Below are 21,173 nucleotides of genomic sequence, written 5' to 3'. Positions count from 1 at the left end.
TGGCAAAGGGAAGGGCGATTACAAAGGAAAAAAAATGCCTGAATATTAAGGAATTTGGGGCCATCTCCTGTTGCACTGGATGAAAGTCTCCAGGTCTTGGAGAATTTAGAAATTGAAGGTGCTATCGGCCATTGACTTTCATTGTCCAATTGATATTGTTGCCACATGGAGGTGGAATAGAAAATGAGTTTTTAGGTCTGATATCTCCTTTTGGGTACAGGGTTTTAAGGCTGTGGAGACAATCCAGAGGTGTGGTTTTGGGAGTGTGTGAAATTGAATTCCCCATTCTATGTGGCATGGGTGAGACTAAGGATCTCTAAGACAAGGGAGATTCTGAGTGAGACAGACATCCCCGAATCAGTCAGAAATTACCCAAGGAAATAAGAAACTACTCTTGGAGCCAGACATCTCTGTATACAAGGGGTTTCTTCTGATGAGAACACAGGCTTTTTGTCTGTCATGGTACTGGGGCACAGCAGAGATGATCCTGGCCTAGCACCAGGTTTTTTCAGTGGGTTGTCCTGGACTATGGAGAAAGGAGAGAGAGAGAGAGAGAGAGAAAGAGCAAGACCCTCTGGTGGAGAAACCCTTGACTCACCCAGCTATGATTTTGTGTCTGATGTTGGGTGGGCTCTCCCAGCAGCAGCTGGGTGGAACTCCTTACCAATAGATCAGGCTCAATGGGATCCCAGACTCAGGTTTTTGGCACCAAATGTTAGAGAAATGGTGCTCATGGGGATGCGGAGCCTCATGATTGCAGGCAGGAATTTAATTGGGAAGCTCTCCCAATGGAAGGGGTCTGAAGAATAGACTCCAGCACACACCCCCATGAACATGGTAGGGGTCTGAGGAGAGACTTCAGCCTGCCCCTACAGGGTGGTATGTATGACCTATCAATAGGCAGGAAATGGAGTACAGCCTGTGGCCAAATGTACAGGGGGAGTGGGCTAGGAGATCTTGGATTGTGGGAGGGGTGGGTGGTGCCTGGGCCTAGACGGGGTGAAGGCCCTTATCTGCTCTACTCTGTTTGATCTTGGGAGGGAATGGGCTGCTCCTAGCCTGTAGGCTATAGCTCAATAGGTTAGCACTGGATGCTGCCTTCTTTGGTTTATGTCTCTGGGAGTTGAGTCACATCTATGAACTACTGATCCTTGCAAACCTTGTAAGGGGGAACTCTAACAAATGCTTTCTTGCTTCACCCAGTGCTTGCCCTTCTCAAGTGCTGTCTTGCTTAAGACCCTTATTATTGCATTCTGATATGTAAGAGCTTCCTCTTTGACTTGTTCCATATCTTCTTGCAAGGTAATATAGCCCTGCTGTTTACAACTGCAAGCTCCCCTGTAAGTTTAGTGTTGGAATTTTCTAAAGCATCCACTGTTGTATGAAGGTTGTTTAGAGAACTATTCAAGATTCCCTGGAGCTCCTCTAGCTAGATGTTTTGGTCCAAAGTTGCAAGAATCTGACCATCTCCTTCATGCCTTCACTGCTGCTCCCATCCTCAAGATACATTGAAACACCTGAAACTGCATCTGGGAGTCCAAACCTTCTCCTGTCACACAGAAATTGGCATCAGCGTCATTCAGAAGGATGAGCAATTATACCTCCTTCTTCCATCATGAGGTCATTGGGCTCATAGGATTCATGAGATGTCCTCCTTTATTGCTTGCAGCTGTTAAACACTCTGAGCATTTCTTTTGTGTTGATCCCAATGAAACCAGACTCTTCCTCTGCCTCCTGTCATCTCCAGTCCTGGGAGAACTTTAACACCTGCTGTTGCCTCTGAAGCTTTTGGAACAAGCTTTCCTACAGTTCTAGTGGCCCAGGAGGGTTTATTTTGTCCAAGGTAAATTTTCTTGTCTTTCAAACTGTGTTGCAGGCAGTGCTCTGTCACCAGGAAGAACGGTTGGAGAGGAATGTGGTCAGATCAGACCCTCCTCAGGTCCAGGACTGGCTCAGCTGAGCCCTTACTGCCCAGGGCATTCAGCAGCCATTAGGGAATCAGGATGCTGCTTCCTGCTTCCTACGGTAACTCTTTGCAACTCTCCATGCTCACATTGGCGTTGGGCATCTCAGCCAAGCTTGGTCCTTCTTTTGCATCTGTGACCTGGCCCAGGAGTGGGCAGGGAGCAGAGGATGCAGTAGCCACCACCTTCACCCTATGCTTCAGCCTCCCAGGCACAGCACTTTTCCGTCTTCCTTCTCTTTAAAAACCATCCTGCTGCAGCCCCAACCTGAAACTCCCACCCCTGGGGTCAGCTCGTTGGTCTTGTTGAGTGTAGAATTTATTTATTCATGATATTACCCTATGCAATGTGAAATTTCCAAATATTTCCTTCCATTCTGTAAATAGTCTTTTAACTACTGCTAAACCCCTTTGATGCACAAATTCTTTAAAAGAGCAAGCCAAATGCCCATGTGAGTGCCTGTGGAAAGCCAATGCCCAGTAAGTGTGCCGAGTGCCCTACATGGTGAGCCGAGTGCCCACACAGCAAGATGAGTGCCTGTCTGGCTAGCTAGTGCCCATGCACGTGAGTCACACAGCAAGATAATGGCTCAAAAAAAGAGAGACATAGGGAGAGTCAAAGCAAGTTGTAACAGAAACCAAGAACTGAGATAACAAAAGGGACAGGGAACCTCTCTTACATCAGATGTCCCCAGAATAGAATCCCAAAAATCCTTGAGGAGAAAAACAAGAAGACAAAAAGAGAAATAGAGAGGTGGGGCAAGATGGCATCTGAGTGAGTGCACATCACAGTCTCTCCTGTAAAGAGGTGGCCAAGTGGGGTTGGAGTCTTGCCGTAGCAGGCTGTTTTGGGGGCTTGCAAGGCAGGAGGTGTGTGGACATCGATTTGGAGAGACAGTGACAGAGGTAGTGCTTGCTAAAGGTAGAATTGCAGGCTGCAAGTATGGAGGTCAGAGGCTGTGGGAGGTGGGGCTCTTCCCCCTAGGGCTGGCTGCCATAGCCCTGAGACCTATCGGTTGTGTAGTACTGTTCCTGGGCCCCGTAATCCCCAGATGCATGGTCCCCAGGTCCGTGTCCCTTAAGCTCCCATAGCCCACATTCCACAGGCCTATGTACCCTGGGTCTGCAGTGTCCCAGACTTCTTAAGTCCAGCACTCCCAGAGGTCCAGGATTGCCCTAGCCCTCTGGTTTTGGAATGACTCCACGAGTGCGAGGGATTCAGTGGGGCATGCTCCAGAGGAGCTGGGTGAGTGCAGGTTCAATTTTCTTGCCCCCTCCCCCCCTTTAATGCTTGGAAGAGCATACTGGCTGGCTTGGGAAGAGCCTGGGAAAAGAGGAGTGGTGAATCTGCTGAGAAAGCCCAATTAACTTAAATACCCCAGGATAGGAAACTTGGCCTGGGAGAAGGTGGAGTTAGAAAATCAACTAGTCCTCTTGTAGAACACCTAAAGGAGAGGGACTGTAGGAGATGCTTTCCAAGCTTCCACTGGCATACTTGGGGTTCCTGGTGAGATGTGGGTGCTCTCTCTCTCTGAAAATTAAGAGTCATTGTTTTCTGTGCAGAGCTGGTTCAACAAGGACCCACTTGAATCTCCTACCAGACCTCACAGGCAGCTTTCCTACTGCCTGGGAGCTAGGGAAGTGAGGAAGGGAGAAAGAGGGAATGTCAGATCCCTAAGTGTTTTATTAACTACAAAGAGGATTCCTTGCTTGAAACTTTGTCTAGTATTTTGTTGGTTTGACTTCTTGTTTATCTGTCCTCTTTATCCCCCCAAGGCCCTTTATTCTTTCTTTTTCCTTTTTTTCTCTTTTTCTTTTTCTTGCTTTCTTCCCCTATTCCTTTGTGCCCCGGCTCTTCTTTCTTTCTTTCTTTCTTTCTTTCTTTCTTTCTTTCTTTCTTTCTTTCTTTCTTTCTTTCTTTCTTTCTTTCTTTCTTTCTTTCTTTCTTTCTTTCTTCTTTCTTTCTCTTCTTTTTTATTCTTTATTCATTAGGTGCTGCAAGGAGTGCTTCACATTTGCTGTGCTTTCTCATTGTCCATTTCCTCTTTTGTGTGTGTAATGATTTTGGCCACCAACACTATCCCCTTTCCTCTACATCTTTCTGTCCTCTATCATTTATTATTTCTCTTATATTACACCTCTTTGTTTGCCCCTATTTTTCTGTCTTTTTATTTCTAATACCTTTGTTCTGTTTTCTGTCTTATATTCACTTTTTATATGATTGTCCTTTTTTCCTCTTTCTTTCTCTTCTGAACACACAGACCTTTTAATTCACACTGTATTCTTCCCCATATTCATTTTACTGTCTCATTATATATACTTTACTTTTCTCACTATTACAACTCTACATACTTTACATGAGTCCAATATGCATTCTCCTAGATCTCACATGGTTTCTCTTAATATTTACTGTCAATACTGCTATTATTCATTTTCTTTTCTTACTTGTTTTGTTTTCTCTGGCCCTAATATTTTCCTTCAAGGAAACTTAGCCAACAGCAATGAAATAAAATAAGAAGAACAAAGTGACAAAGAGAAGACTTAACATGCTGCAAAAACAACAACTAATTAAACCCCAAACTAGACAGAGAAGCTAAGCAACTGATTAAACCTGTCAAAATAAAATGATGACCAGACAATAAAAAAACTACAAACCAAACCAACAATCAGGAAAACATGGCCCAATCCAATAAACAAACTAAAAACCACAAAGAGGAGCAGAACATCCAACAAGTAATTAAAGATCTCAAAACATATATTAGGGACCAAATCAATGACGTGAAGGAAGAGATTAAGAACATGAAGAAAACACTTGGAGAGAATACAGAAGAAATTGCAGTCATACACAAAAAGATAACGGATATGAGGGTGATGAACAGCACAATTCAAGAAATCAAAAATACATTCTCAGCAAATAATGGCAGACTCAAAGAGACAGAAGAAAGAATTAGTGATGTGGAAGACAGGACATCTGAAATCAAACAGATAGTAGAACTGATTAATAAAAAGATACAAAAAATCTAGCAGGGACTTAGGGACATGAATGACAATGCGAAATGTACAAACATACACATTCTAGGCATCCCAGCAGGAGAAGAGAAAGGAAAGGGGGCAGAAGGGGTGTTGGAAGAAATAATGGCTGAAAACTTCCGAAACCTATTGAGGGAGATGGATGTACATGTCCAGGAAGCACAATGCACCCCAAAGAGCAAAAATCTCAACAGGCCTACCCAAATACATATTCTTGTCAAATTATCCAATGCACAAGACGAAGAGAAAATACTAAAAGCAGCAAGAGAAAAGACAACCATCACAAACAAGGGAGGCTCCATAAGATTAAGTACTGATTTCTCATCTGAAACCATGGAGGCAAGGAGGCAGTGGTATGACATAGTCAAAGTACTAAGAGAAAAAAAATTCCAACAAAGAATATTCTATCCAGCAAAGTTAACATTCAAAAATGATGGAGAGTTCAAAATATTCACACATAAACAGAAACTAAGAGACTATACCAAGAAGAACACTGCCCTTCAAGAAATACTAAAGGGAGTTCTGCAGGAGGAAAGAAAAGAACAGAAGAGGCAGAGTTGGAGGAGAGTTTAAGAGCAACTAAAAAACAAAACCATAAAAATAGTCAATCAAAATATGACAAACAGAAATCCAAAAAAATATGACTAATATCAGTAATTCCTTGAAAGAAATATCACTGAATGTCAATGGATTAAGCTCACCTGTCAGGAGATTTAGACTGGAAGATTGGAAAAGGATATATCACCCATTTATAGGCTGTCTATAAAAAACACATCTTAGACCCAGGGATGCAAGGAGATTGAAAGTGAATGTCTGGAAAACAATCTTACTGGCAAACAATAACCAAAAAAGGAGTAGCTATATTAATATCAGACAAAATAGACTTAAAATGCAAAACATTTGTGAGAGACAAAGATGGATGCTACATATGAGTGAAAGGAATAATCCTTCAAGAAGAACGAACAATCATAAATATTTATGCTCCTAACAAGGGCACCTCCAAATATGTGAGGCAAACACAGGGAAAACTAAGGGAAGGAATAGATGCCTCTACAATTATAGGGGGAAGTTTAATACACCACTATCAACTTTGGACAGAGCATCTCAAAAGAGAATCAATAAAGAAACAAAGACTTTGAACATTATATTAGAGGAGCTGGACCTAACAGACATATATAGAACATTACACCCAAATACAGCAGGATATACATTCTTCTGAAGTGCACAGGAATCATTCTCCAAGATAGACCACAAGCTAGGCCACAGAAAAAGTCTCAATGAATTCAGAAAGATAGAAATCATCCAAAATAATTTCTCTGACCACAGTGGAGTGATGCTGGAAATCTGCAAGGGTCAGAAACCCATATTTGGCACCAAGATTTGGAAGTCAAACAGCACACTCTTAGAAAAACATTAGGTAAAGGAGGAAATCTCAAAAGAAATTAATAACTACCTTGAAACTAATGAAAATGATAGCACGACATATTCAAAGTTAAGGGATGCAGCAAAAGCAGTACTGAGAGGGAAATTTATAGCTGTAAATTCATATATCAAAAAAGAAGACAAAGCTAAAATTGAAGAACTAACTGCACACTTGGAGGAATTAGTAAAAAAAATAACAAAATAACCTCAAAGGAAGAAGAAAGAAAGAAATAACAAAGATAAGAACAGAACTAAATGAAATAGAATATAAGAAAGCACTTGAAAAAATAAACAAAACAAGAGCTGGTTCTTTTAGAAGATCAATAAAATTGTCAAACCCTTAGCTAGACTAACAAAGAAAAAAAGAGAGAAGATGCAAATACACAAAATAAGAAATGAAATAGGAGGTATAACCACTGACCCCACAGAAATAAAGACTATCATAAGAGGATCCTTTGAAAAACTATATCCCAACAAAAATGACAATTTAGAGGAATTGGAGAAATTCCTAGAAACACATAAGTAGCCTTCATTGACAAAAGGAAAAATTGGTGATCTCAACAAACCAGTCAAAAGTAAAGAGATAGACTCAGTCATTAAAAGCCTCCCAACTAAGAAAAGCCCTGGGCCAGATGGCTTCACAGGTGAATTCTACCAAACATTCCAGAAAGAACTAACGCCAATCTTGCTTAAAGTCTTCCAAAAATTAGAAACAGAAGGAACATTGCCTAACTCATTCTATGATGCCAAAATTACTCTAGTACCAAAGCCAAACAAAGATACAACAAGAAAGCAAAAGTACAGGTCAGTCTCTCTGATGAACCTAGATGTGAAAATCCTCAACAAAATATTTGCAAATAGTATTCAACCACATATTAAACAAGTTATATACCATGATCAAGTGGGATTCATTCCTGGTATGCAAGGATGGTTCAACACAAGAAAATCAATTAATGTAATACACCATATAAACAGATTGAAGGAAAAAATCATATGATCATATCTATAGATGGAGAAAAAGCATTTGACAAAATACAGCACCCTTTCTTCATAAAAACACGACAAAAGATAGCAATAGAGGGGAACTTTCTGAACATGATAAAAAGTATATATGAAAACCCACAGCTAACATCATTTACAACAGTGAAATCCTAAAATCTTTCCTTCTAAGATCAGGAATAAGACAAGGATGCCCACTGTCACCCCTGCTATTTAACATAGTCTTAGAAGAACTTGCTTGAGCACCGAAGCAAGAACCAGACATCGAAATTGGAAAGGAAGAAGTCAAAATTTCACTATTTGCAGATGATATGATTCTATACATAGAAAACACTGAGAAGTCTACAACAAAGCTTCTAGATCTTATAAATGACTTCAGGAAAGTTGCAGGTTACAAGATCAATGTGCAAAAAATCAGTAGCATTTCTGTACACTAATAATGAGCAATCTGAGGAGGAAATCAGGAATCAAATACCATTCACAGTAGTAAATAAAAAAATCAAATACCTAGGAATAAATTTAACTAAAGATTAAATGACTTATACACAGAAAACTAAACAACATTGTTCCAGGAAATCAGAGAAGACCGAAATAAATGGAAGTATATTCTCTGTTCATGGATAGGAAGAGTAAATACTATTAAGATGTCTATCCTACCAAAACTGATCTACATATTCAAAGCAATCCCAATAAAAATCAACACAGCATTCTTTAATGAACTAAAAAAACTAACTATGAAATTTATATGGAAAGGAAAGAGGCCCCAAATAGCCAAAGAAATATTGAAAAAGAAAAATGAAATTGGAGGAATCACACTACCTGACTTCAAAACATACTACAAAGCTACAGTACGGAAAATGGCATGGAATTGGCACCAGGATAGACACACTGACCAATGGAGCCAAACTGAGAGTTTGTGGGGAGCCCTGTAAAGCAAAACTCCCAGAGGCCTGCAAAGCAGGCTCCAAGGTTCACAGAAAGAATGTGGATAATGTAGAAAGTGCACCTGGAGAGACTGGAGATAAAGAAGGAGGCACCCCTGGGAAAAGTTATGTGTTGATCAAAGCTATGTTGATTATGGGTAATGAAGTCTAGGAAAACTGTATTATCAGAAGGCTAATAAAAACAAAGAATGACTTGTGTATTGTAATGACCTAGTAACAAGAGCTTCCTGTGAGAAGAGCTGTATGCACTGTTTGTACTAAGGGTGTAAAATAAACTGCATAATTAAGCTGGATGTGTGGTGGTAGCTGTTGCACTCCTGCAGCTACTCACAGCCCACCTGTTCCCCCTTTTTTGTGTCTTTCATTTCTCCATCCCCTCACCTCCTCCTCCTCAGGAGTGCACCGACCCTGTTTGATTGTGACTACACTGAACGGGTTGCAACAAGAGTTCTGATATACATCCTCATACATAGAGCCATATGGTATTTGATAATGCCACCAAACCCTCTCAACTGGGAGAGAATGGCCTCTTCAACAAATGGTGCCTGGAGAACTGGATATCCAAATGTAAAAGAATGAAAGAGGATTCCCAATTCACACCTTATACAAAATCAACTCAAGATGGATCAAGGACCGAAATATAAGAGAAAGGAACCATAAAGACCTTGGAAAGCAATGTAGGGAAGCATCTACAGGACCTTATAATAGGAAAATGGTTTCACGAACTTCACACCCAAAGCATGAGCAACAAAAGAACAAATAGATAAATGTGACTTTCTCACAATTAAAGCCTTCTGTACCTCAAAGGAGTTTGGCAAGAAAGTGAAAAGAGAGGCTACACAATGGGAGAAAATATTTGGTAACCACATATCTGATAGGAAACTTATATCTTGCATATATAAAGAACTTCTGTATCTTGAAAATAAAAAGACAAACAGTCCATTTAAAAAATGGGAAGAAGATTTGAACAGACACTTCTCCAAAGGAGATATACAAATGGCTAAAAGCACATGAAAAAATGCTCAAAATCACTAGCTATTAGGGAAATGCAAATCAAAACAACAATGAGATATCATCTTATTCCTATAAGACTAGCAGCTATCAAAAAATCAGAAGACTACAATCATTGGAGAAGTTGTGGAGGAATGGGAACACTCATCCACTGCTGGTGGGAATGCAGAAGGATCCAGCCATTCTGAAGGACAGTTTGGAGGTTTCTCAAAAAATTAGCTATAGATTTGCCATATGACCCAGCAATACCACCAAAAACAAGGGTTCTTAACCATTTTTTCCCACAGACCCCTTTGCAGTCAGGGGAAAACTCTGGACCCCTTACTAAGTTCACAGTATCTTGTGTATTATTTAATAAATATACTATACCTGCACTAACACATCCCCACAAGAATAATGTATATCTTTTAAAATTCAAGCTCATGGAACCCTTGTTAAGATCAACTTATCTACAAGATTCTTTACAGTATAATTTTAACAATATTGGTTTTCCAATCCATGAGCAAGGTCTATCCCTTTATATCTTTAGGTCTGCTTCTATTTCCCTTTGCAATCTGTTTTAATTGTCAGGGTAAAGGATTTTCATCCTTTTCATTAAATTTACTTCAAAATATTCTGTTCCAATTTTACTGAAGATTTTTAAATATTAGGATAAATTTTAATTTACAAAAAAGTTGATGAGATAGTACAGGCAGTTGCAGTTATCCTTCACCCAGTTTCCCCTGTAGTTAGTATTTTAAAAAGCATTGTAATTTGTTACAACTAAGAAATAATGATTAGTTTATTATAATTGGTTTAACACTAGACTTTATTTAGATTTCACCAGTTTTTCCATAAAAGTCCTTTTCTTTTTCTCTTCTAGGATGCAACCCAATATACCACATGGTGTTAGATAAGGATTTTACAATATTTGTAATTATTGATTGTTGTGGAAACCTGGCTTACCTGTTCCTTATTGTAAATGTTACACCTGTTCTATTGTAGATGTCGCAGTTTTCCCTATTATTGTAGATTATGCCACAGTTCTAATAGCAAACAGCTGCTTGGTAGTTTCCAATAAATACTAGGTGGAAACTAGGGTCAAGGCTCTTTCAGTTCCAGAAGCTGGTCCCATCTTTATCTCCTCTCTTGTGTCTTTCTGTCCTTCATTCCGTAAAGTTCTGCATTGCCTTCCCTTTGAGCCAACCCATTTTGAGCTGATGGCCGCAATTCATAAATAATTATACGTGGAGGATTTTTAAAATTTCATATTCTGGTTGTCATCACTAGTATGTAGGAGTAGAATTAATGTTTTTGTACTGACCTTGCAACCTGTGTCCCTGCTAAATCCATTTCTTATTTCTCATAACTATGTTGAGGTTTTAAAATGGTATTCTAACACATACAATCATGCTATCTATAGGTATTGCATTTCATTGCTTGCCTTCTTGTACTGCGTAGGACATCCAGAATAAGGTTAAATAAAAATGGTGTGAGCAGACCTCTTTAACTACTTGATCTTAGGAAATAGGCATTTAGCCTTTCATCATTAAGTATGATGCTAGCATAGACTTTCCCTGATGCCTGGATCCACTAGAGGAATCTGCTTTCTATTCCTAGTTTGCTCAGAGATTTTGTCTTAAATGGTGTTGCATTTTGGTAAGTGCTCTTTCTACCCCTGCAGTAATGGTGATATGGTATTTGTGCTTTATTCTATTAATTTGGAGAACAGAGATGAGTTGCAGGTATTAAACCACCTTTGCTGTCCCAGCTAGACCAATTTGGCATGATCTATAATACTCTTTATGTATTTTTGAATTTGGTTTGCTCCATCACATTTCTTTGGATTTTTAAGCCCAGGATCATGAGGGATAGTGTTCTGTACTTCTCTTTCCTTGTGATGTCTTTGCCTGGTTTTGAATGAGGGTAATGCGAAACTCGTACACGAATTGGGAATTGCTTCTCCTTTAATATGTAAGAGGCTTTGGGTAGAAGTGACACTATTTCTTTTTTTTTTTTCTTTATTTTTTTCTAAATGTTACATTCAAAAGATATGAGGTCCCCATATACCCACAGCCTCCTCACCCCACTCCTCCCACAGTAACAACCTCTTTCATCATCGTGGCACATTCATTGCATTTGGTGAATACATTTTGGAGCACTGCTGCACCACATGGATAGGGTTTTCATTGCAGTTTACACTCTCCCCCAGTCCACCCAGTGGACCATGGCAGGACATACAATGTCCAGCATCTGTCCCTGCAGTACTACCCAGGACAACTCCACATCCTGAAAATGCCCCAACAAGATATTTTTTCTTCCCTCTCCTTACCCTCAGCAGCTACCGTGACCAGTTTCTCCACAGCAATGCTACAATTCCTTCCATTATTAATCACACTAGTTCCATAGCAGAATATCAGTAAGTCCACTCTAACCCACACTCTATTCCTCCAGCCTGTGGACCCCAGGATGGTTATGCCTACTCCCCCTCTATATCAAGAGGGGGCTTAGATTCCACGTGGATGAGGGATGTGATTCTCCAGCTTGCAGTTGTAGGCACTTTTGACTCCTTGGTGTGGTGGTTAACCTTCTTCACCTCCCTGTTAGCTGGCCAGGGTAAGTCAAATAAACCAGAGGGTAGTAGTTGCAAGTCTGCTGAGGCTGAGGGCCTAGCTGTCAAATAGTCATTCCAGAGATTCAGGTCTCTTGAGTGTACCCCAATCCCAGTGCCAACCACAGGTTTGGTAAAAGTAACAGAAGAGGCATGTGTAGAAAGGTCATATCTGAGTTCAACTCCATCACACTCAGGAAAAGAAATGTCAAAGTAGGGCCATCTGACATGGCACTGAACTCCAGAACCATCTGCCATGACCATAGAGCCTGTGGGTCTCTGTAGCCCTCAGGAGAACCAGTACCTGGGTTTCTATCTACTTTGGCTGTCTCTGGGACCCTGCTGAGGCATGTGTAAGCATTAACAATATGATGACCTCCTGACTCTTTTTTGGAGAATCATCGCCATATAAACTCATTTGTCCTTTCCCTTTCCCCCTTTTATCCAAAGTCATAAAGCAGTTTTTAACACCTGATAGTACATGAAGGCTGAGATATTCTGCTGGTCTGAGTTGACCCTTTTATTCAGGGTCCTTTTCTAGTTACATCACCAGCTGTTGCTTGGTAGTAATCCTGTGGGCTCTGAGGGGAGGGGGAAAGAGGTATTGAATAGCTAGACTCAGTGTAACTGTGGAGCAATGGAAGTGTTCCACAAGATCATGCAATGATGGGTATAGGCATGTTAAATTACAACAAAAATGTATGGAAGTCTATAGGCTAAAATATAAACTATAATGTAAAACATAATGTAACTAAAATTTTAGAAAATTGTGTAGTCTAAAATGTAAACCATAATGTAAACCCAAATAGAACCATGTTTGAAAGCTATTGTTTGAGTATCTGTACATCAGCTGCAGCAAATATAATACGAATATGTTAAAAGATCATTGCTGGTGAAGGGATGAAGGGTTTGATGTTGGATATGTGGGAGTACTGTATATTGTATATGTGGATTACTACAATCAAAAACTTTTGTGAAGACAAACTTAATAAGTAGGGAAAAAAAGGATGTAGACACAGAGGACTAAATGGAAGAAATTGCCTTGCTACTGTACAGACAGGGCAACACCTATAGCAGTGATGAAAGGCAAAACATCAAAAACAAAGCTTTTTCATTTTTTCATTTTTTGATACCCCAATTTATTTTTACTTTAATTTTTCTAAATTAGTATGTGTACTATATCTAACCTTTAAACCCATCATTATATTCCATTTTACTATTAATGTAACCTGGCAATATACTAGGCTTCATTTTTAAAGAAGTTTTGGATGACAGAGAGGTTAAACTATGGCAGGAGAGGAACACTGGTGTGGGGTGTTTTTGATAGGGGGCACATGGTTGGGAAGGGAGTTCTCCAGGGCATCTATATAGAGTACATAAAAATGTTTGGATATTTTCAAAGTTGTTATAGTTACAAATGACAACTAAGGGAGTGCTTAGTTCCTAGCCAGGGGAGCTCTATCACATTTCCCAATGGAACAGTAACAATCAAGCAAGGGCAATGGCAAAGATGAATAAAGATGGATGGTCCAACAATGAGCCCTTGATACTGATCGCTACAATTATGAGCCTGTGTGCCTGAAATATGAACTAGGCCTTGAGCTGCAGGGTGCCTAAGAGTTATTTCCTGAGAGCCTCTATGGTGCTCAAATGTGGCCACTCTCTAAGCCAAATTCAGCACGTAGATGCATTGCCTTCCCCCCAGCATGGGAAATGTCTCCTGGGGATGAGCCACCCTGGTGCTGAGGGATTACTACCAAGCACCAGCTGATGATATAACTATAAATAGCCTTGATACTATTTCTTCATTATGTGTTTGATACAATTCAGCAATGAGACTTTCTGGGTGTGGAGCTTTTGCTATGAGAAGGTTTTCAATTACTAATTCAATTTCTACAATTGATAAAGCAAAACAAACTTTTCTGTTTCTTCTTTTGTAATAAGTGTTTTCCAAGGAAACTGTTCATTTGATCTAGTTTGAGAAATATTTGGCATGTTCTCTTGTCCTTTTACTTTCTAGTTTGTATAGATAGCCTTTCTTTCCTTCTTGATATTGATAATTTGTGTCTTTTAATCTTGATCAGTCTAGCCACAGGTGTATAAAATGTATTGGTATTTCCCCATTAAACAAACTTTTTGTTTCACTCTTTTTCTCTGCCTTCTCTGTTATTGATTTTTGGTCTTATCTTTATTATTTCCCTCCTGCTCTTTTCCTTTGGACAGCTGTACAACTTACCTCTTTTGTTAACCTCATCTCAGCCACCATAAATCCTCAGCATATGTGTTCTCCAGTGCCTGATAAATATTTTTATTATATTTATGTGAATTTGAAGTTATTTAGTGCAGGTTGCTCTTTCTACATCATGATCAAAGCACAATTTCAAACTGAGTTCTAATTCAATTTGTGATATTTTTTTATTTTATTTTATTTTATTTTATTGACTTTGTAATAATATTACATTAAAAATATATATGTGAGGTCCCATTCAACCCCACCCCCCCACCCCACCTCTCCCCCCCCCAGCAACACTCCCTCCCATCATCATGACACATCCATTGGATTTGGTAAGTACATCTTTGGGCACTTCTGCACCTAATAGTCAATGGTCCACATCATGGCCCATACTCTCCTCCATTCCATCCAGTGGGCCCTGTGAGGATTTACAATGTCCGGTGATTGCCTCTGAAGCACCATCCAGGGCAGCTCCATGTCCCAAAGACGCCTCCACCTCTCATCTCTTCCTGCCTTACCCCATACCCATCAGCCACCATGTCCACTTTTCCCAATCCAATGCCACCTCTTCTATGTGGACATTGGATTGGTTGTGTCCATTGCACCTCTATGTCAAGAGGAGGCTCAGATTCCACATGGATGCTGGATGCAATCCTCCCACTTTCAGTTGTAATCACTCTAGGCTCCATGGTGTGGTGGTTGTCCTTCTTCAACTGCATCTTAGCTGAGTGTGGTAAGTCCAATAAATCATATTGTAGGTGCTGGAGTCTGTTGAGGCTCAGGACCTGGCTATCACATTGTCAGTCCAGAGATTCAAATCCCCTAAATATATCTTAAACCCCAACATTAACTGCACCTCCAGCACATTAGCATGGAAGTCTTATAAAGGAAGATCCCATCTGAGTCCAGATTCATCACACATAAACACCATTTCCAAAGACGGGCCATCTGACCTGGTAGTTAACCCCATCGGCCATGACCATAACTCCCATGGGTCTCTTTAGCCCTCAAAGGAACCAATATCTGGTGGTTGTATCTGCTTTATCTGTCTCTCTGACTCTGCTCAGTTGTGCATGAGGGCAATCCTTCTGCCAGCCTCCAGACTCTTTTTTAGAAACTCGTAGCCATATAAACTCATTTCTCCTTTCCATTTCCCCCTTACTTTAGGTCAAACAGCATTTTAAAGTCATGTTATTTTATGTAGACAGGGATATTCTGCTGATCTGCATTGAACTTTCCGTATAAGGTCATTTTCCAGTTGCATCATCAGTTGGTAGTTGATAGTGGTCCCTTGTTGCCAGGGAGGCTCATCCCCGGGTGTCATGTCCCACGCTGGGGGGAAGGCATTGCATTTACATGCTGAGTTTGGCTTCGAGACTGGCCACATTTGAGTAACATGAAGGCTGACAGGAGGAAATTCCCAGGCACAATTTTGCTCTAGGCCTTGTTCTTATTTTAGGCTTATCAGCTCACAAGCATAGTCATTAGCATCAGGGGCTCACTGTTGAACCCTCACTCCCTCCCGGTCCCCGCCGCTGTACCTGGGAGACTGTCGCTGCTCCCCTAGGGAATTTGTGATATTTTTAACTTCTGAGAAGAGTATTTGGTTCTTTCACAAAACAGCTGGGTCATTTTTAGTTCCCATGTTATGCAGGGATTTTCAAGCTAAGCATTTTCTTCTTTACACAGAATAATTTTGGTTATGTTATACTCTATAACTCATAATTTCAATATTGAAGTTTCTGAGCCTCTCTTTTTGATCTATTCCTTCTGATTCTTGATCATGTTGATTTTTTTTTTCTATTTCATTTATATATTTCTTGCTATGAGCTGCACTTCTTCCTTGTGAAATCATGTAAAATCCTTGACACATAGGTTAAATATGGAATTCTCTAGAGGCTCATTCTTCCAATTTTTATTTTTATTTATTTATTTTTTAAAGATTTATTTATTTATTTATTTAATTCCTCCCCCCCCCCCCCCCCCCCGTTTGTCTGTTCTTGGTGTCTGTTTGCTGCGTCTTGTTTCTTTGTCTGCTTCTGTTGTCGTCAGCGGCACGGGAAGTGTGGGCGGCGCCATTCCTGGGCAGGCTGCTCTTTCTTTTCGCTCTGGGCGGCTCTCCTCACGGGCGCACTCCTTGCGCGTGGGGCTCCCCCACGCGGGGGACACCCTTGCGTGGCACGGCACTCCTTGCGCGCATAAGCACTGCGCATGGCCAGCTCCACACGGGTCAAGGAGGCCGGGGTTTGAACCGCCGACCTCCCATATGGTAGACGGATGCCCTAACCACTGGGCCAAAGTCCGTTTCCCTCTTCCAATTTTTAGATCGCCATTAATCCAGGCTATTACACATGAAATCCATGGCTTGAAGTTATTTTGTTCCACAAGTGAGAAACATTTGGATGACTAGCCATAGGAGGGCTGGTTGGTGGCTACAATTCCTCAGAAACAGTTGCTTTCTCCTTCCCACCACTCAGCCCCCACCCTTGGCTGAAAGGCACATTTCCTCAGAACACTCTTCTTTGGAGTATAAGACAGATTTCTTTTGTTCCTCCCTTACTCTGTGTCTATGAATCTTTGACTTCCTAGATTTCAGAGTGGTGGACTGACTCATATTTCATTCCCTACCAGAATGAGTTTTTGTATCAGCTCCTGTCTACTTCAGCATGTGAGCCCAAAAAATTAAGGATACAATGTTCAGATTTGATGCATGATCAGGGATGAATGCAATTTCTCTCTAGATGCCTTTCCATATGACTGTTTTATCCTAAATGATTATTCTCTTTTCCTTTACTACTAATTGGATGTTCTTATACTTTACCTATTATTTTTAGTTCCCTTCAGTGGAAGATAAAGCTTTCAAAGTGCACCCATCATATTATTGAAAATGGAATCCCCTTAACTAGCCATTAACTCCTCCTGGCACTGGACACCAGGGTAGGCGCTGGAACATGGTCCATCTCCAACAATGCTCCTCAGTGTGGACAGTGGCTAGCACTGCTCTGTGGACCATTTACCAGCCACAGTGAGACCCAGACAGAAACTGAGCCTGAGAGCAACAAGGGAACCTCTAACTTATCGTGTCCCAGACTGCAGACATGCAAGCAATGTTGGCGCGTTTACATTGTGTTTTGGGACTGCTAAAAAGTTTGTTGACCTGCTGCTTGAGACCAGACTTTGAGGAGCACTGTGTCTAAACCTGGGGGGTATATTAGGGTCTTATGGGGTCATGCAAAAATTATAAAGGTTATCAGTCCTCTCCAAAGAAATGTTTGCATGGACAAAAAAATATAAAAGTTATATGAAATGCACATGTGACCCTCTGAAGTCTTAGAGAGCCAGGTTTTTAAAATCCTACTATGAGAAAAAGGCCATCAGGACTGTCCTCAGAAGTGCTGCTCTCCCTCCCTTCCCCTCCACTCCCTCTGTGACTATAGCACAATTTTAACTCCCTCTACAAACAAGAGCAATCCAGGCTAAGACCCCACTGTCCACCTGTGGATCTATACTAGGGTCTGCTCTACAAATCCATGCACTTGGACTGCAGCCTACATTAGGGTCAGTGGAGCTGGGTAAGGGCAGAGAGAGAGGGCAGGTGGCAGAGAAGGACCAAACCACCAGGAGTTAAATAAATTCAAAACTGTCTATCCTTCTCACTGTGAAGCCCATGTGGACAGAGTACTGACTGGACACAGGCCTGTCCACCCTCAGCTCCTCACAGCAACACTCAGCACAGCAGACAAATGGGTCGTGGAAGGTTCTCGGAGCATTTTATTACCTCTTTCTTGTTTAAGATTCTTCCTCTTCCTCAACTGATTCCTCAATCCCACCTAATATCAAGACTTTGTAAAAGCAAAAATCATACCAGGTTCTCATTTTCCAGGGAAGCAGGAAGGAGCAGCTCAGGGCACCATGAAGTAAGACAGGGCTGTGGATGCTCCACACCCAGCTCTCCTGAGCAGGAGGGTTGGTCAGGGCAGGGAACACAGGTCAGTGTAGAGGACGTGAGGGGTAGGGGGTGAGCTACCTCCCCATCCTCCAGTATACAATGGGAATGCAGACACACAGATGCCAGCTGAGGAAGGAAAGTCTTTACTCAAAGGAAGGGGGTCTTGAAGTCACACAAGGGGCATGAACAGCTCTTGAATCTCTCTGTCGCACATGAGGCAGCTTTGTCACGCTACAGAAGAAAACAATCAAGAGAACGTTCAGGTTGTCTCTCTAAATGCTGACATCATGACCAGCCCTTCACAGTCCTCATGTCCACGTCCAAGAAATCCCCAGGACCCAGGCATGTCCTTTTTGGCCAACCCCTCTCCCCTTTCAGGCCCTCTAGGGTCTCACCTCTAGAACCCTGCAGAGACTCATCAGAGCCCTGGGCACTGTCACTGGCTGGAGAGGAAAAAACACAGGGTCTGGTCAGAGCCACGGGGAGATGTGAGTCAAGGAGTGACGGGGTGAGCTGCCCCGTGGGCTCCGTCTACACTCCCCAAAGCCTCAGGTCAGCCTTGACCCTCCACACCACCTTCCCCTCTACCCCCACTTACAAGCAGCCTGAGCGTAGCTCCCTCCTTTTCCACCTGTGGGAAAACAACCAGTGAGTCCAGGACATGAGGTCCTGAGAACTAGTCCTGGATCCAGGGAAGATTCCAGAACCGTGACTGCAGACCTGAGATAGGATCCGAAAACATGAGGTGAGGGATGTGTGGGGCTGGACCTTCTGCCTCCTGGGGTCTGTCCTCAGCAGCCCCTTCCCTCTGACTGCTGGGAACAGGGGCATCCACATCATCACTGGGGACATTGTCCTACTTCTCTCACAGGTTTATAAAGTAAGTGTAGTAACAGGCCCAGACTGGATGGGCACGTGTGTGAGGAGGGGATTCACAGTACCAGGAAGGGGCAGGGCACACTGCTACCTGGGCTGGAAACCCCCTTGGGACAAGAAACCTCAGACCCACCCCTTCCCTACCTGAGCTCTTCCTCCTCCAGATCAGAACTCCAGCCACCATGGACACTCCAAGGATGACCAGGGCAGCCACGATTCCCACGATGAGGATGGTGGGCCAAGAAGGTGGCTCTGAGAAGGGGGGAAGGTCAGGGGCCCGGACCCCAGGCTCAGCCCTGACCCTGCTGGAGGAGCTCAGAAGGGCTCCTGCTTCCCTAGAAGAGGCCCCGACCTCGTCCCAGTTACCCCATCTCAGGGTGAGGGGCTCAGGCAGCCCCTCGTGCTGCACATGGCACGTGTATCTCTCTTCCTCCCTAGAAGGCACTACCACAGCCACCCACTTCTGGAAGGTTCCGTCCCCCCGCAGGCCTGGTCTCCACAAACTCCATGTCCTGAGTCTGGTTCTCCCCGTCCCGCTGCCAGGTCAGCGTGATCTCCGCGGGTAGAAGCCCAGGGCCCAGCACCTCAGGGTGACCCCATGGTCAGGGATGGGATGGCGGGTCACGTGTGTCCTTGGGGGGTCTGCGGGAAGGTCAGAAACTTCAGGAACTTTCCATTTCTCTCCTGGCCATTCTAGCAGCGCTCATGTGACCACCAGGAATGGACAGGACATTTGGGGTTGGGGCTCCCCGCCCCCCTGTACCTGCGCGCAGCAGGTCTCCTTCCCGCTCTCCAGGTATCTCTGCAGGTCCTCCACACACCTGCCCTTCAAGTAGTCTCTATAGCGCTCGGCAGCACCCTGCTTCTCCCACTTGCGCCGGGCGATCTGGGCCGCCGTGTCCGCCGCCGTCCAGGAGCGCAGGTCCTCGTTGAGGGCGATGTAGTCGGCGCCGTCGTAGGCGTGTTCAAGGTACCCGCGGAGGAGGCGCCCGTCGGGGCCCACGTCGCAGCCGAATATCTTTTGGAAGCTGTGAGACACTGGCCCCGGCCCCGTAATCAGCCTGGTCTGCCAGACGCGGTCCACGACCGACCACCACGGTTGGCTCCATCCTGCGTTTTGCTCCGCCCACCGGTCCATCTTAGTGTTACCCTGCCCAGTATCAGGTCCACCCACCTCCCCGCCCATCTGGCCGCCCCGACCCGGCCGTCTGGTCTAAACTGAAAGCTAAACCGAGGAAAAGTCCCTCCCGCGCTCCCGGGTGGGGGGTCCCGGGTCCCGCGACCTTAGGGTGCAGTGGGGACCCGAGACTACGGGCGACCCCGGCCGGTCCTGGGGATCCCGGTCGTGCGTGGACTCCGGGCCCCCGTGGCTAGCCGGCCTCGCTGTGGTTGTAGTAGCCGCGCACGTTGCTCAGGTCCGCCCCATCCGTCTGTGCCGAGACCTAACAACTCTGCGTCCTCTCCTCCCAGTACTCGGGCCCCTCCTGCTCCACCCACGGCGCCCGCGGCTCCATCCTCGGACTCGCCGCGTCGCTGTCGAGCCGCACGAACTGCGTGTCGTCCACGCAGCCCACGGCGATGAAGTGGGTGTCCCCGCGCTCGGGTCTGGACACAGCGGTGCTGAAATACTTGAAGGAGTGGGGACCTGGGGGAACAGGAAAGGGGCGGGGGTCGGCGTGGGGGGAGCGCGAAGGCGAACGCTGCTTCCGGGATGCTGCCCTCCGCAGAGGTCCCCTCGCCCCCTCCTGGGCAGCCGCCCGACCCCGCATTCACCCGCCCTGGTCGGGGTCGGGGCCAGGGCCCCCGAGAGCAGCAGGAGGAGGGTCCCCGGCGCCATGGCCGGATTCCCGGGTCTGGCGGAACCTGAGTCCGGGCGGGTAGGTGCGGGCTCTGGATGGGCCGCGGGGCCGGAGATTGGCTTCCCCAGAACCGGGCCCGCGGGGGGAGGCAACCCTGGGCCCGTGTCCCGAGGGTCGGGGCAGAAGGGCCTGACTCCGGCTGGGAGAGGAAGTGAAACTGCGGGCCTGGGGACTTCCCCCTCGGCCTCCCCGCCCCACACGCCAGCCTCGAGCGCGACCCTGAGAGCGAGACCGGATCCTGGATTGGCCCGACCCCTCCCCTGCACCGAGCACTCTGTCACCCCCTGTCAGTGAGGC

The 21,173-nt window shown here is 44.0% G+C and overlaps 2 pseudogenes; both read right to left on the bottom strand.

The window, feature by feature from the left end:
• LOC101442233 (patr class I histocompatibility antigen, A-126 alpha chain-like) overlaps nucleotides 1–20,854 on the bottom strand; it is an 82,295-nt pseudogene extending 61,441 nt beyond the window's left edge.
• On the bottom strand, nucleotides 1,135–2,068 carry LOC139437276 (protein RUFY3 pseudogene; annotated as a pseudogene).
• Nucleotides 20,855–21,173: the final 319 nt, after the last annotated feature.

This window comes from Dasypus novemcinctus, chromosome 22, assembly GCF_030445035.2.
Source record: "Dasypus novemcinctus isolate mDasNov1 chromosome 22, mDasNov1.1.hap2, whole genome shotgun sequence".
NCBI classification, from domain to species: Eukaryota; Metazoa; Chordata; class Mammalia; order Cingulata; family Dasypodidae; genus Dasypus; species Dasypus novemcinctus.
This window is presented reverse-complemented; position numbering and strand designations above follow the sequence as displayed.